The sequence below is a fragment of the Pleurodeles waltl genome, chromosome 5 (assembly GCF_031143425.1).
Source record: "Pleurodeles waltl isolate 20211129_DDA chromosome 5, aPleWal1.hap1.20221129, whole genome shotgun sequence".
Lineage (NCBI taxonomy): Eukaryota > Metazoa > Chordata > Amphibia > Caudata > Salamandridae > Pleurodeles > Pleurodeles waltl.
Window position 1 is genome coordinate 128,559,768 of NC_090444.1, and position 13,410 is coordinate 128,573,177.

At 45.4% G+C, this 13,410-nt stretch overlaps 1 protein-coding gene across 2 annotated transcripts in view; it reads right to left on the minus strand.

Annotated features, from left to right (window-relative positions):
- ITPKB (inositol-trisphosphate 3-kinase B) overlaps window positions 1-13,410 on the minus strand; it is a 387,273-nt gene that overhangs the window by 264,363 nt on the left and 109,500 nt on the right. Inside the window, exon 1 of one of the 2 annotated variants that reach the window (XM_069233801.1) lies at window positions 267-748. The exons of the other annotated variant lie outside the window; for it this stretch is intronic. The gene's annotated coding sequence lies outside the window, so the exon portion shown is untranslated. Of the gene's footprint in view, window positions 1-266; window positions 749-13,410 lie in introns of those variants that run through there. 2 annotated transcript variants of the gene reach the window in all.

The window sequence follows — 13,410 nt, forward strand, 5'->3', positions numbered from 1 at the left end:
GATATACTACGGGTGACGGGGTAAAAGCAAAATTCTGTCACGAACACAATGCCAAGCGCTTCAACGCCTCGTCAGTGGGGGGCAGTAGTAGGCGCTATATACATGCAATTTGCATGCAGTTTGCCCGAACTATAACACCGTCTCCATGCTCTCTTCAAAACCAACTCTAAAGCGAACAGCGATATCTAAAAAAACGGGGTGAAGGCACACTGCACCGCACTCGCCCCACAAAAGAATGAAACAAGTGATAAAACTCGAGCCCCTACCTGAGGTGTCAAGCGGGGGCTCTGGGGACAGGCCCTCCGTGCTCCTGCAGCCTGCCCGGGCTCACTGTCCCATCGGTGCCCCGCCACGCCGCCGGAGCCGCCCCCCAGCAGCAGGAACCCAGCAGCTCGGAGCTCCCGCCCGCTCCTGCCTGCCCGCGGAGTCCATTTCCTCCCCGATGGGAGCCTCCTCCGGCCCCGGCCCCTCAGTCCTCCTCCGGCTCCTCCCGCAGGGCCCCGCCTCTCCCGCATAGGTGGCGCTCGACCCCCCCGGTGCGCCTTAAGAAGGCCCCCCGGCCCCCCCAGCACCCCCAGGTCTCGCGTTCAATTACAAGCCAGGAAGGAAGTTGTGCAGCCCGTCTGGGGCTGAACGGAACAAGTTACTTCTCTCTCTCCTGCGAGTGCCTGGCGAGGCCGCTGGAGGGAAACACTCGGAAATGTTCCATTGTTAAACTCGAAAAAAGTCGCGGCCTTGGGCTTTAAAGATGTACCATCTATTTTTATTCATTTGTTTTTAATTATTATTTCTGCATGGCTCGTTATTGGCAAAAGTCTCAACCCGCGTGAGGACAGCGAGCTCATTGTTTCATTTCGTTTTCTGGGGCCATCGGTGGCTGCAGAGGACGTCTCCCCTCCACGGTCAGCACCGGGGAATGTATTTTTATTTTTCCTCTGCGGCCTCTGTCTGCGCGAGTCTTCCATTTAGTTCAGTTTTATCGGTGGCTAATGCTTGTCGCTGGCGTTTTCAGGTTTGTTTACGCAAAAATGTTTTAGGGAGAAAAACAATACATAAAACATAAAATACATAAAAAATGCAACATCTTGTTTTTACTTCTTTTGACGTTTAATCAAAGTTACAATCATAGTGCTTTGATGTCTGAAATGCGTGCCAGTGACGTAAAGAAACCATGACAAAGCTAACAGGCTTGGGCTCTTTGGTAGTGAACAAATACTGCGTGGTGCAAAATTGGTCCAATTGCTTAGAAGTAATCTTCCAGTAGTCCCAAGTGTAATTCACAAGGAAAAGCTTCAGTTTGTTCCCACAGGTTTACTACCTTTCGCGGCTCCAGATGTCTGAATTTTAGGAAGTCACAGTCAGACATTTCCTGGAGTACTCCTGAAAAACGTTTGTGAATTCCTACTTGCAACTTTGCAAACGGTTTTCCACATGCTCCCTTGTACATAATGCACAGATGTGCACGCAGAATCCTTCCGGATGTGTACAATTGCACTTTTTGTTACTTTATTACTGCCATGGTCCCTGTAGATTCAAAAAAGTAGTGAGGTCCCACTTTGTGAATGCAGTTATTGTTTCTCAGTGTCAGAATGTCTGGACACATATCGCGTTCTTCAACAAGGCTACAGATAGCATCAATGTTCCTCCAAATCCAATTTTATTTTAGAAAATATTTGACTTGTGGTGAAACCGTGGGCACTTAAACATTAACAGAAAACGGGATAACTGCTGTATTATTACTTATATTGTCGACTGATCATTTGGCTATCTGAACAATTAATGACTTAAAATGCCTTGAGAAAGCCCTGGCCTACGCGCCTGTGGGGCGAAACACGTGTTGGCTGGCCTAACTCATACATTCTCCTGGACCTTTGTGTGCCCACGTTTTCACCGCAAGTCAAATATTTTCTAAAATAAAATTGGATTTGGAGGAACATTGATGCTATCTCTAGCCTTGTTGATGAACGCGATACGTCTCCAGACATTCTGACACTGAGAAACAATAACTGCATTCACAAAGTGGGACCTCACTACTTTTTTGAATCATATATCCCCATGGAGGACTAGGGTCCAATGTCCTCCGGTGAAGTTCCCACGTATTATAATATTAATTGGCATTTGTATACAGGGAGTTTTGTGGTTTTTTGGACCCCCCCTTTTTCCTTTGAAGCATGGTCCCTGTAGGGAAGGCCATAAGAAATACACGGTGCTCAGCAACTGTGCTGCAATACTTTACTACTGCCAAAAGACCCTGCCCGGCTTAACATTTATATTCCATCTGACGCATACATCAGATGTACCAAAAACGGTGGAACTAAGGGAGAAACACTCCACCTTCCCTCCCTGGTCGTCTCATGGTGTCGTCCTTTAATGGGACAATACTACATTCCTTCCTTACCCAGAAGTTGAAAATGAAAACATAACATGAACGATAACAGCTAACATAAGGATATTCAGTTTGAGACCGCCAAGACGGGGAACACTCTTCCCACCCACCTGTGTCAGACCAAAGACCTCCTTACCTTCAGGAGACTTCTCAAGACCTGGCTGTTCCAGCAGTAGCAGCCCCTCCCCCCGCCCTCCTCCCCCAACCTCCTCAGTGCCTTGAGACCCTCACGGGTGAGTAGTGCGCTTTACAAATTCCTTGATTGATTGATTGATTCGAGTGACCAAACCATTCTCACAGGTGTAAGTTAAGTCTTGGGAGGGCTAGGGGACTAGCCCCTTCTCTGGGTGACTCTTGTTTCCTCAATCAGGAAGTCAGCATAACGCCTGGATGGGCCGGGCTGGATCCGAGATGATACCGCCCTGGTTCGCTTCTTGCTGAGGGTTTCACTGTGGATCTGCCCACTTCTGAAGGCTCTGGGGTCATTGTACTTGGCTCTCCGGACACAGGTGTAGCGTGAGATGCACGATTCCACAGCTCCGTGGCAGGCAGGCTCCGGGATACTTGGCGCGGTGTGACCTTGTGAAGTTTCGCCATCTTGGATCCTGTTCCAACCCTGCTCATCTAGCAGATCTTCTGTTGTCGGGTGGACAGATGGCTGGATGGGCACTCTTTTGACCTGAGACAACCCATGCCTTTGAAGAAAGGTGGCAATTCTTTTATTAGCTCTTCCAGATCAGAGGCGTGCACGCTGAAAGCAAATTGTACCAAGTTGAGGCTTTGGGTGGTTTGGCAGCTGAGAAGGAAACTGAACCCTTCCTGAGAGACGTATACTTTGGAAGTTAGGCTTGTGGACTCATGGGGGATGTTTATGTTAAATATGTGTAAAGTAGTCCAATACTTCAATAGTAAGGTAATGCCAAATATTTACTTTAATCAGGATACAAAAGGAAACCTTCTTCTTTCTTCGGAAATCCCAGCCAGAGTCCCGTTACCAGCCTCCCCCCAACATTCCAAGATCCCTCCATTCCATTACAACGTTCTGTATCCCAAGTTATAACACATTTCCCTCCCTAAAACAACAAATAACAAGATGGGAAAGATAAATAAATTGTATGATCACAATCTTACAATAAATCACAGAATGTGATTATCAAAACAAATAAATAAAATAGAGATACAAAACAATATTATACAACATTAACACTAAATCTTCAATTAAACAAAATCTCTAAGGTTGAACGGTGGACAACGTTTCCTCGCATTAAATTTCACCCTCAAAGCAACAGAATCACTATTCATAACATTGCCACTATAATTCTTTTGATTTCCAGCCACCCCTACCTCCTCAGGAGTTTCCTCTGAGGCTTCTGCAGGATCCAACAACTCATAACCACTTCCATTTTCCCCACTCTCAACAGGTCGTGCAATTTCCTTACCAAAACCACTCCTCCCTCCTATCAGGTGATCCAAACACTCCCCTTCATTAAAGTCAACACAATTACCACAACACTTCGCCACTCTTCTCACATTCCACACTTTGCCATCCTGCGTAACCACACTATTCCTTAACACCTTGACCACCTTGAGAGCCTTTCCAAACTTACTTTCAGTCTTTCTTAAAAAACCAGGCTTACGTATCTTAACCCAATCTCCAACTACAAAGTTAGGTACCTTTACATTCCACTTTCTGTCATAAATGTCCTTAATCTTCATCTGTTTTCCTTTAACCCTTTCCCTGATTTCTTCCAAAGACACCTTTTCCCATTCTTTGCCCTGTTTCCTCTTGAACCACCAAGGACATAACTTCGACACCGGATGTCTTCCCCTCAACAATCTAAAAGGACTTACTCCTGTGGTGGATTGTGGAGTAATTCTGTAATGCCACAATTTTTCTCTTAACTTGTCCTTCCACAGTCCTCCAAAACCACGTGCCCATACAATGCTATCTTTAAGAACACGGTTAAATCTCTCCACTTGTCCGTTACCTTGAGGTTCATACAATGGAGTAGTAACATGTTTAATGTTGCTATACCTAAAAAAACCTTTGTGTGTTTTCAGCAATCAATTGAACCCCATTATCAGAAATCAAGACTTCTGGATAACCTTCCCTAGCAAAAATCTCCTTGAAAAATTCTATGATCACCCCCGCTGTTACACATGGAACCATTTTTACCTCTGGCCATTTTGAAAAGTAATCAATAAGCACTAAAGCATAACGTGCATCATATGGCAGAGAATGAAACGGACCGGAAATGTCGAATCCCAATTTCTGCCAGAGAGAAGTCGGCCAAGAGACGGAAACCAGAGGTGCAGGCACCGTTCGTAAAAAAATTTCAGCGTTCACACAAACATCACATTCTCTGACAACTCTATCCACCATTTTATCTAATCCCGGCCACCAAAAACACGTGCGTACCAAGCGTTTCATGGATGACATGCCCGGGTGCCCCTCATGAGCTATAGTCAAAATGGTCTGCAACAAACCTCTGGGAGGAATGCACTTCCCTTTCTTGAATAGCATCTCATTTTCCACTTCCAGTGACCTCTAACCTGAGCAAACGGTTCTAATTCCGCTGCAACCTTACATTTAACTGGCCAACCATCTCTCACATACCCCTTTACCTCCTGTATTACATCATCATTTTTCTCACAATCCTTCCAAACTTCTTCTTTGATGCTCCCAAACTCATCAGTCATGTATCCTGACACAGTGGAAATTACTTCATTCTCCAACAGCTCATGAAATGCATTATCTTCTTTTGCCTCATTCTGTGGAAGTCTAGACAAACAATCTGCCACCACTTTACTCTTCCCCGGTACATATTCCACTTTGAAACAATACTCTTGCAATTTTGACACAAGTCTGGCAATACGAGCCGTGGCATTCCAACCCCCACCTGGAGAAAGAATTCCCACTAAGGGCTTATGATCAGTTTGCAGAATAAAATTTGTACCCCAGATATAATCTCTAAAATGTTCAACAGCCCAGATGCATGCCAACAACTCCTTCTCAATCACAGCATATTTTCTCTCCGCATCATTTAACGTACGTGAAGCAAACAAGACATTCCACCTGTCCTTACCACATCTTTGAGATAACACACCTCCAATTCCATACATGCTTGCATCGACCGTCACCACACATTGTGCTCCCACACTGAAAGGTCTCAGAGTGGGAGCTTCCACAATTTCCCTTTTTATTCTCTCAAAAGCTTCATTTTGCTTTTCCGACCACTTGTACTGGACACCTTTCCTTGTAAGTTCCCTCAAAGGTTAAATTTTTGTGGCAAAATTTTCAATAAATTTACTATAGTACTCACATAATCCAGTAAAAGATAGTAGTTTCTCCCTATTATCAGGAGCAGGAGCCTTCATAATAGCATCCACCAAAGACTGTTTTGGAACTACACCATCACCCGATATGGTATGACCCAAATATTCCACAGATTTGGCAAAAAACGTACACTTTTTTACCTTTAGAGTCAGTCCATTTTTCTTCAAAACATTACATACATTTACCACATGTTCCTTATGATCTTTTTCATTTCTGGAAAATATTAATATGTCATCTTGAAAACACTTGACATATTTATCCATGTCTTTGAACAAGTGGAACATTGCTCTCTGAAAAACTGATGCTGCAGAGGCTAAGCCAAATGGCATCCTCTTGAATTGAAACAAACCCTGTGGGGTGATAAATGCTGTAAGATGTCTAGAATCCTCAGTCAACTCTATCTGATGATATGCTGATCTTAAATCCAAAGTGGTGAAAATGTTCGCTCCTTCCAGCAGGCTAATCACCTCGTTGATCTTAGGCAGTGGGTGACAATTCACAATAATATTCGCATTGACAGCCCTCAAATCCACACATAACCTCAAAGATTTGTCAGGTTTACGGTTCAACACAATTGGAGATACCCATTCAGAGGATTCAATTTCTTCTATAACATTGTTATCTATCATCTCTGATAATATGTGTTTTAACTCTTCTCTTACACTTATGGGCACATTCCGGAGTTTTTGTACAACAGGTTTAGCATTATTCTTAACCTTTATCTTGTGGCTGTAATTCTCTAATTTACCTAACTCTTTGGCGAATACTTGTGGAAACTTGTCAATAATCCATTCCTTGTTCTCCCCGCTTCCTACTGCCAAGACCTGTTCCTTACTCCTAGGGTTCAAAATTATGTTCAATTTACCCTGATCCTTCCAACCTAAAACATTCACTCCTTTTGCCGCCACATACAACTTAATGTTAGCTCTCCTTTCTTTAAATACGATTTCCGTCTCAACAAACCCCATCACATCAATAGTTGTACCTTCAAAACTCTCAGCCACAATGTCAGATTCATTTAAATCAGTCATGTCCCAAATTCCTTCAAACATTCGTTCAAAATAGTCCTGAACAATAATCGTCCACGGCGATCCTGAATCTGCCATAAGTACCAACTTTTTTCCTTCCACTAGCACCTCACACATAGGTCTTTTTGATCCATCGCCTTCAACACTCTTCAGTGACAACACCGTGCCACTTTGTATATCACCTCCATCCACCTCACATTTTCTAATATTCACACACGCCATTTTCCCTCTCAACATGTTAATAACTTTTTTTAAATCTCTGCATACCCTAGCAAAATGCCCCACTCTACCACATTTCTTACACTCCTTGCCAATAGCAGGACACTGAGATGATGATGCTAAATGACTTAAACTACCACACCGAAAACAAGCATATTTATCCGACTTGTCATACCTTTCTTTTTTTCCTACCACACTGTTACTGGCATTTACATAACTATTAGTGTTCCCTCTCACAGCGCCCACCACATCTAATTCCGTATTACTAGCCTTGTCTGACTCTTGTATTGTTTTTATCCATTTATCTGACTGCTCCAAGGCTTTAGCAGTTGCAATGACATCTTGTAACTTAGGATCCCCCATAACCCACAAATGTTCCTGAATTTTCCTGCTTTTTACGTGCACAATAATTTGATCTCTGATCATTTCATCAGTCATTGCTCCAAAATTACAATGTACAGATAAACCACGCAGTGCCGTCAAAAAATCATCAAAAGTTTCTTCAGGATGCTGTATTCTCGTGTAAAACTTGAACCTATTTAATGCTATGCTTGGTGTAGGCCTGAATCTATTTTCCAATCTCATTAATGCTTCTTTAAAAACATCCAATTCCCCATCCCCTTGTTCTAGGATAGTAACCGGTGGTAAGGTTCTAAATACCATTTGTCCTTCCGAGCCTAAACAATGTAGTAAAATATTTTTTTTTCTTTCCTTCGACATGTTTTCATCATCCATCGCTTTCATATAGGTCAAAAATTCTTCCTTCCATCTGGACCAAGGCATAGGTGGATCACCTTTTGTTTGCAAAAATTTAGCCGGTGGTTCAAATTGCATTTTAATATAATGTAATGCTGGAGAGTTTTATTATATATATATATATATATATTTTTTTTTTTAAATTCCAACACAATTTGAACTCCAATCCACCTACTGTGTCTAGATGTGAGTCTTTCTTCGCCTTTTTTTTTTTTTTTTTCTTAGTGCAGTCCTTTTTCCATTATAATTGAAAACAGGAAACCGGAAGACCCTTCTCATGAAGCACTCATCTAGATTAAGCCGATGTCTTAAACTAGCAACATAAGCAAATATGGTAAGCCACACTCGTCTTCTCGTCTTTTATAGTTTCAACGTGTGTTTATTTAGTCCCCCAACAGCGCGAGAAGAACTCCAAAGCTCGTTTATCCTGGCAACAGCGCGAGGAGAACTTCGCAGCACGGTTATTCTGAGCGTGCTATTCTGCCGTTGGAAAATGCTGCCGCGCGGTAAAGAATGGCAGCGCGCGGCGTGTTTAAATGTTGCTGTATATCAACCACAGCAACCACCGCTATAAATTGCTCATAACCTGTACAATAATTAATCCAGAAAAATAAATATGTATATATTCACCCTGCACGATCTCTCCGCAATCTGGTGCAGTAATAATCCGTTAAGAGACAGAACAACTTCTTAAACGCGTATAGGTCCACTTTAGAGATACTGTATTCCACGTAAAAGTATCTCCAAACTCTCATCGCCACTGTAAAGTAGTCCAATACTTCAATAGTAAGGTAATGCCAAGTATTTACTTTAATCAGGATACAAAAGGAAACCTTCTTCTTTCTTCGGAAATCCCAGCCAGAGTCCCGTTACCAGCCTCCCCCCAACATTCCAAGATCCCTCCATTCCATTACAACGTTCTGTATCCCAAGTTATAACAATATGCCTACCAACTGTAAGGGCCGATGGTTCCCAAAGGCATAGACTTGAACTCTTGTGGTTCTGAGGGCCGAGGGGTTTTCCAGGTTGTATCTGCCCTAATAGACACAGGACTGTATATTAGGGCTGAGACAGGTTGTCCTTGCACTGCCACGTGGGGAGCCTATGATGAATGTTTCCAGAGGGGTTAATCACTCTGACTACGTGGACTACCTCTTGGTCATCACCGTCCATGTCACTGTCAGCTGACATTGTTGAAAGGATGGTAACAAATTTTACTGACTTTTTGGACCCCTCAACGATGGTCTTGATGTGGATCGGCACACTTTGAAGAAATAGTTTAATTTTCAGCATGCGCTGCAAGCCTTTCCTCAGGCAGGGCAGTCACCTGAATGAGGAAGGGGGCCATCGTACCACCTGCACAGCTTGTTTCCTGTTTTCGATCTAAGGCGTTCAGTCTTGGATTTGGTAGCGCCTTTGCGAATGGCATTGACCAGCTCAATTTTGACTGAGGAAGGATGTCCTCAGTCCATGTCCGTAGCGCACTTTGCACAACTCTTTGAATCAGTCGAGGATGAGAATCTCCCTCATGGCCATGTTCGGTCCCTGAAGGATGCGTTTGCGGAGTTTGGAGGATGCACACCCCTTTCATCATCTTCTTTTGGGAGCGTGCAGGTGCTGTCCAGTTCATTCAGGCAGCTTTAAAAATCATAAGCTGATTCATCTGGCTTCTGATGTGCTTGCCGCAGCAAAAAGCATTCGGAATCCGGGTTGGCTTACGGCTTGAAGTGTGCAGTGATGGCGTTCTTTAGCATGGTATTTCTGAATGTCTGTTCCACCCAGGTGTAAGAGCAAAGGCTGTTTCTTTTCCTCATCCTCGTCAGTGGCATAAAGGTAGGTGTCTAAGCACTCGGCCCATGCCTTCAAGCAGAAGGCTAGAGTGTGGGGGGCCCCTGTTACTATGAAGCGCTCAAGATCAGAGATGGCAGACATGATGAGACACCCACAGAGTTCAACAGTGCGGCTAAACTTCCTTTTCATATAGTTGTAGCATGGCTGGGTGACAGCGGCAGGCCTGGAGAGGAGATTCAAGCTTAGTTGAGGCCTACCATGATGGCTATGGACTGTGTACCAAGACAGTTGCTGAGCCAGGTGGGCAACTCCAGTTGTAAAAAGTACTAGGTTGGGCAGGGGCCCAGGATGAAGGCTGGCTGTCAGGCAAGGGTGAGGCGTCCACTGGGCAGTAGGACAAGTAGCAGGGGCCTTTCCAGTGCAGATCAAAGGCTGTAGCTGGGTGGGAAAAACAGCAGAGGCTTGAGAGCATCAGGAAGCAACAAGAGGCCGGTGGATGTGGCTAGCAAGCGAGAGCGGCATGTGGTGGCCTGTCACCACATGCCACTTGTGCCCGCCTCCCTGGTGTCGTCTCTTGGTGTCGTCCTCTAATGGGTCAGTACTACAGTCCCCAATTGCATTGCAACTCTCTGTACTGGTTGTGCTGTACTGTATCTGGCTGCTGTTTTATACTTCGCTGCATTATATTTGGACGCTGTATTTTGTTGTCCTTCGCCGCCCCTACAAGTTTTTTCCTGCTCTATGCCCTCCCGCCTCTTGCTAGGCCCTCCCACCTCGCAGGACTACTTATTGAGGCCGCAGTGCAGATGCGTGCAGTGGGTGCCCTGCTGGTGGGCAGAAGGGGTGATAAAAGCAAGCCCGTCTGTGCTCATCCACTCTTGGATCGCACCTAGCACCAGGAACCCTGGCCATACTGCCACCTGAAGATACACTGCTGCATGACAGCCTCCAATGCTTGTACCCAGGACTCTGCAACAAAAACTGCTGCACCAACTCTCCCCATTCCACTGTAGGGCAATTCACCTTCTCCTGCAACACTAAAGCTCCAGCACGCACGGCGATCACCACGACGTCTATAGTGGCAACCCCAAACTTTCTCCACTGCTTCCTGCTCAATGTAAGATCTCTCTCCAAGCACACCACCGAGATCTGGGACACCATCAGCTCCCTCACCCTGACGTCATCTTCCTCACTGAGATCTGGCTGAACCCCGTATCTGCGCCCGACATCACTTCAGACATGCCCAACTTCTATAAGATTGCATACGCCGAGACGGCATCAACAAGCATGAAGGTGGAATCGCCATCATCCACAGGGAAACCATCCACTGCACCACTACCGCAGACGATGTCACCCTGATCATGGAACACTATAACTTCCAACTCCGAGCCAACAGCAAAACCACCATCAAAGGGACCCTCTTCTACAGACCTTCAGGATCCTGCCCCAGCTGTTGTAATGCCATTTCCAACTTCATCACTCCATTCATCATCGACTCAGAACACAACATCTTCCTTGGTGACCTCAGCTTTCACTTTTTATGACCCCAACAACACTAACACCGCCAACCTTCTCCAAAGCATGAGCAGCATCGGCCTCACCCAACTAGTCACCAAACCCACTTCCATCGCAGGACACGTACTCTACCCAGTCTTCTCTGCCAGGGACAGAATCAAGTATAGCCATGTCACTGAGTTCATCTGTACCGACCACGCCATCGTCCACTTCACCATCTCGGGATCCCTTGTCACAGCTCCCAAGCCGTCCTGCACATCACACTGCAATTGAAACAAGATCTCAGATTGCCAATGAACCATGAAGCGCACCTGCAAACGACTTGAAAGGAACTGATGCACCAGCATGGATTCCACAAACCGCACAACATTCAGAGCCGCCCTCAACCAATACCACTAACTCCTGAAAAAGACAAAAAGAAGTTCCCTTGCCAACCAAATTGGAGCTAGCTCCAACCACAGCAAGGAACTCTTCATCATCGTCAGAGAGTTGTCAAGCCGCTCAGCCACTGAGAACGTCAGCACCCCTTTACAGGAGCTCTGCGACTCTCTGGCAGACTTCTTCCATGGAAAGATCTCCACCATCTACAGAAATGAAACCCCAACCCACTGACCGCCTAAGCCACGACCCCACGAATGAGGAATACAACCACCTGCTCACCAGCTGGGACCAGCTCACTACGCAAGACATTGTAGTCATCATGTCCTCTGTCCACTCAGGAGCAGCCTTGGACCCCTGCACCCACTGCATTTTCAACCTTGAGAGCATGACGATCAGCAGTGAGCTCACCACCATCCTCAACACATCCATCACCACAGCCACATTCCCCAAAGACTGGAAGCATGCAGAAGTCAAGCCCTTACTCAAGAAACCTTCTGCCGTCCCCAACAAACTCAAAAACTACTGCCACATCTCTCTGCTCCCCTTCCCCACCAAAGTCCTCAAGAAGGCCTCAAAACTTCGGAACCTAAGAATACCATCTGCAGCGTCCCTTAAGGTTCGTCCCTCAGCCCTACCCTATTCAACACCTACATGACTTCCTTGGCAAACATCGTCCGATTGCTTGGACTGACCATCATATCCTATGCCAACAACACCCAGCGTATCCTCTCACTGTCAGAAGATCCCTCCACCAAGTTGACCAACATCTGCAGGTGCATGATGAACATCGTTGACTAAATGAGAGACAACTGCCTACAGCTCAACACAGACAAGACAGAAGTGCTGATCTTTGGGAATAACACCGCCCCATGCAATGCTGCCTGGTGGCCCCCAGACTAGGACCCTCAACAACTCTAACCAGCCACGCCTGCAAAAATGGTATCATCCTGGACAGTAATCTCACCATGAAAAGACAGATTAACACAGTCTCATCCGTCTGCTTCTCACCCTTCGCATGCTCTGCAAGGTTTTCAAGTGGCTCCCTATAGACACCAGAAACACCTTCACTGAAGCCCCGGTCACCAGCTGACTGGAATATGGCAATGCACTGCACCTCGCATCTGGTCAAGAGACTGCAAACAATACAGAACTCAGCAGTTAGACTCATCCTCAACCTCCCTAAACGGACCCACATCACCCCCACTCATCTCAAGAAGCTCCACTGGCTCCCATTTCAGAAAAGATGCCAGTCAAGATGTTGATCCACATCTTCAAAGCCCTCCACAACCAGGGACCACCGTACATCAACCACAGACTCAACTTCCACTTTCCCACCAGACACCACCCACTGCCTTGCCCACACCCCTCACATTTGCTGCAGCAACAGTGGAGGACGCTCCTTCTCCTACCTTGCTGCAAACTCCTGGTATGACCTCCCACTTCACCTCACCATCTTTGCTGGAATTCAGGAAAGGACTCAAGACCTGGATGTTCAACTAAGCTCCCTGAAGCAGTACTCTCGGAACCTGGATACTCTCAGGGGTGATTACCCCGAGTTATACAAATCCAGATTGATTGATTACTTTTTCAATAAAGAAAAATATTTTTCCCTTTGGAGAAACCACACAGTCTGTGCCTCGCAAATTTTGGAGGTGTAGTGCACAATGTGTGAGTAAATCTTTTTACAAGTGTTAAACTTCCTTTTGTGAATTGCAAAAGCAGGCTTAAATTTACAAAAGGCTATTTGAATGTTTCATCTAAACATATTTGCACCATTAGTTTTGTGAATCGAGCCCTCGAGTCCAAACTTTCCTTATGTATTGAGCCATTGTCAACACATTTGCCATCCAAAGTGAAAAACATATGACTTTTTTTCCTAGCCACATCGATCCTTCCACGGAGAGATTTACCTCTTTCAAGGAAGCACTCTTTACTACAGAAACAGCGAAACAGCCCATCTGGAAGAAAAGGATTTTAAGGACTGTGATGAGAAAGAC